Raw genomic sequence first — 4,534 nt, 5'->3', positions numbered from 1 at the left:
TATATATATATATATATATATACATGTTTGTTTAAGTTTAGAAACTGTTTGTTTAACATATATTCCTTATGTGACCCCTTAAAGTTAATGTAAGATGCCCCCAAACCCACAAGATAGGCCCCTTCTAGGTGTAGGTAGTTAGACGGGTTCCCATTCAGGAGGGTTTAGAGGCTGCTAAAGGTGGTTTGCGTCTTGCGTCTGTAATGCAGTGGCTATGTTATGCAACTACTAGACTGGATCCTGCAGTCTTTAAAAGAAAGGGCCTTCTGTTGCCACTGATGTATGACATGTTTGATATGATGAATGCAGACGCGGGGAAAATGTTGCTCCACTATGGGCTCATTGGATCTCAATCCAGTTTGGATCCATGTGCAACCCAAATATTTCATACAGAGTTTCTTTGTGCATTTACTATGGGCAACTGTGTGTGTGAGTGTAGGGGAAAAAGAAATAGATAAACTCTCGCCAGAGACTCAAATGAGGTTTTCCAATTTGGGCAGCAGAATAAAATCCATACGCCACTTAATTTCATAATTAGAGATGAAGCTGAACTTAAGGTCAGATCATGTGCCCAAGTTTCTCGTGTAATCATGTTACTGTCTGACTGTTAAAAGGGAGGGAGGGTGGGAACAAAAGCAGTTAGTTTTCTTACATCTTCTGGACACAGAGGAGCCCTCTATCAGAACTGCACTACTCATATAGCATTTTTGTCATAACTCAGTTGTCATGTACATGACAATATATGACGTAAAACCACAGAAACCTTTGTAGGGCAATTTGCCTTGGCAGCCTTTATGAGATTTTTATTAGTATAAAATCTAAAACCAAACCCTATATGTTGTTAAAAGGAAAAAAACTAAAAAACTATGTATAGAGCTGATGTTCACTGAGTATTAGCTGAAAAAAAGATTACATTCACTTCTTTTAATCTTATTATTTATCTGCTCTTTAATTTGCAGTTTACGGTACGATCTGATAAGTCAGTAGCTACAGCCACACTAATGGTTTTGTGAGGCTGCGTCTTATGTCAACTCTCAAAATATATATAATATATATATATATAACACAGGAAGTGACAAGTGACTTATCGAAAGTTGAAGAACTCACAGTCTTAAGTGTGGAATGCTTTACACCTTCATTCACAGTGGTCACACTCGTGGCTATGTAACAGCCATGTTAGAGGAGGATACTTTGTCAGTAGAGACAGCGAGCTTAGTGCTAACTAGCGTGCTAACAGTGGCAAGTTTTTACAGTTGCTGGTGTTACATGTGTTGGAATATAATTATGGTCTTTACTCAAGAAGAACTTAATGTTATGTAAATATATCATTTTCCTGATGTTCTCAAAGTGCGGCAGCTACCATGAATTTGTGATCAGACAAACATTTGTCATTTTATGCAATTTAGAAAAGGGATTTTTATTGTGACATGCATCAGGCAAACTTGCACGTGGTGATCAGCCATGCAAACCCATGCAATGAAGCTCCCAGTGCATAGCTTTTGTGCCGATATTAATGCCAGAGGTGCCTCAGCACTTCACTCTGTAACTTTATGTGGTCTGAAGCTTTGTGGCTGAGTTGCTGTGATTCCCAAACACTTCCATTCTGTAATGAATACCACTTAAAGCTGATCATGGAATATCTAGGAGAGAAGAAATTTCACAAACTGACTTGTCGCAATGCTAGCTTAAATCCAGTGAGCCCTTTACAATGACTCTTTCTTTAACAAAAAATTACAAACTGCATGAGCAAGTGTTTGATTTTGTGACACTGAAAACACTTGAATTCAACGATTATGCAGTGGGGTCCAATTTTTCTTCTCCATATTGTGTATTTTAGTTTTGGTGAAACTAGTGTTGATCTAACCTATGTTGATCTCCCTGAAGCCATCCGGCTATAGTAAGTTGCCCTGCCTCCAGCTCCCTCAATTTCATGATAACTCAGTCTAACCAATACTGTCTGCAACCTATTTAACTATCTGCTCTAATGATACACAGTAAGGTAATTAAACCATGATTCACTCCGCGTGGGTTCTTATTACTACCTTTATGTGATCTGTCCTGCTCCCACAGGCTGCTTCTTTATTGGGACATCTTTGCAAGGTTGTGCATTTACTATGTCCATTACTATTTACAAAAGTAAATGCGATTTGCCTCTTAACACGATCTTTTGCATAGTAGGAAGACCTGTCTCCCAAAAGTCTGTCTCTACAGCAGTAAGTTTTGACTCTGCACAAACTCTTCAAACTAGACAGGCCAACCCTTCGCACAAGCCGAGTATAGATTTTTTTCTTTGCTGTCTGTTTGTGAGGAAATGTATTTTCGGTGTGTTTGTGTTGGCTGTCAGTGCAGAGGCAAACAGCGTTCGGTGGGTGTCTTCCTGCTGGTTTGTCTGGAAATAGTCAAATACAAAGTTAGTCTGACCTTTGAGAGCAAACTTTTTTTGTGCCTCTTGGTTAACCTCTGAGCACAAACACGATAACAAGAACAACAAAAAACGTCTTGAAAAAAATGACAAATCGCGTACAGAGCGTGCAAAGCAGTCCTGTGGCCAGTCGGTTATTTTATATGCAGACTGGGGATTAAACCTACTGCAATTATCAGGATTTACTCGGTTTCTTAATATTGCTCTTGTGTGTCCCCTTTTGTGATGGTAGCTGATTTTAGCCAACTTAAGCTAACTATTTCGATACATTGAACAATACTTTTCCTGTCCAATCACTATATGACGTTATTTAACTATATGGCATGTTGGCACATGATTGCTTTGGTTCAGCAAAAGTGTTGTTGTCTTTGTTTAAACAACCAGGGGCTCACTTTTAGGGTATATAGGATATCTTTAGCTCTTATATCTATCCAACTGCAGTAATTTAAAGGAAGAGAAAAGGTCACTGCCCCCCTGAGTTGACCCCAGAGGTTCCTGCACCCACTGTATTAGGGAGACAGTGACTGTGTAGCTTGGCGGAGGCCATATTAGGGTGCTCCCTTATAAAGAAAATTGATTTGGGGAAACCCTCTCTGAAGTAATCCCTGGCAAGGTCTGTGCACCATATAAGGAGACTAGTTTATATGCTGTATATAGGAAATACAGGTATTTGTGTATGACTGTGCAGTAATGTGCAATTCTTTGGCCACCACAAGAGCAATAAATGATGTGTTTACTACAGAAAATATGTGTATTTTACTCTGAATACTGACTCTTTTTTTGCAGAAGAAGAAGAAAAGCAGACCTTTCACACCACTGCTGTGCTTAAAACACATCGGGAACGCACATGCTCAGTAAACACATGAATGATCAAACAACTGTTTGATCACCTGGGCTGCTCAACTTCTATAATTAAGACAAATGACATACGGACAGACATGCCTTTACCACTTATACAGTTTACCTGCAGTATTTCCAAGAACACAGTTCACAGGGATTATACGGCCTGAAATCGTGTGTTTTGTTTTGTGGAGATAAGATAGATGTTTTCTTTTGTACACGAGTGAAATTTATTAGGGTAATGCCAGTTAAAGTTTAACCATTTCCAGGGCACTGGGTTTATGTGTGGAGCACATGTGACACTCGCATAGTCACTCATTACAGAGATAACCACGCTGTACTCACGTGCTGCCTGGCATCTTTAAGCCCTGATTAAACTCCAGGATGGCTGGCATCTTTTTTTTTGTTGTTGTTGTTGCTAATTTTATTGTTCCGATTATATCGATTGTAGGAATTCAACCTAGGAAGAGGCTACAATGGAGAAGCCATCCAAATACCCAAACTCCACTTAGCTCACTGCTGATTTATGGGTAGGTAGGTATGTGGTTGAAAAGTTGGCTTGAACAGGAAAGGAAGAAACCGAAACGGTGACTAACATGACAAAGTAGTCTGAAAGCAAAATGCAATCGAAAAAGCAGAAGAAAACCAACAGTTTTCATTGTTTTTAACAATGGGATCCTCTCTGCTACAAAGAAGTGTAGGAATCATGGTTTTCATAGGTCAGCCTCAAAGTTAGCATTGTCCTGGTTTGTTTGACAAAGGGCTAATTGGTTATTCTCTTATGCTTTAAGAAATAAAAAGTTACATACATGCTTTATTCAACAAGATATTTTCCACCAAGTTTATGATTCCTGGAGAGTGAATACAGTCAAAGGAGATAAAACACTGAGTATAGTACATCAGCACCACTAATTCCCTGAATTCAACATCATGACATTGAATATCCCACGCAATTTCACCATCCATCCATCCATCCATCCATCCATCCGCTTATCCTTTTCAGGGTCGCGGGGGGTGCTGGAGCCTATCCCAGCTGTCATAGGGCGAAAGGCGGGGTACACCCTGGACAGGTCTCCAGTCTGTCGCAGGGCTAACACACAGGGACAGACAACGATTCACACTCACATTCACTCGCACATTCACACCTAGTGACAATTTGGATTAATCAATTAACCTATCCCCACAAGCTGCATGTCTTTGGACGGTGGGAGGAAGCCGGAGTACCCGGAGAGAACCCACGCAAACACGGGGAGAACATGCAAACTCCGGCCT

Source organism: Haplochromis burtoni, unplaced genomic scaffold (assembly GCF_018398535.1).
Source record: "Haplochromis burtoni strain Fernald_Lab_line unplaced genomic scaffold, NCSU_Asbu1 Contig_94, whole genome shotgun sequence".
Taxonomy (NCBI): domain Eukaryota; kingdom Metazoa; phylum Chordata; class Actinopteri; order Cichliformes; family Cichlidae; genus Haplochromis; species Haplochromis burtoni.
Note: the sequence above shows the minus strand (reverse complement) of the source record.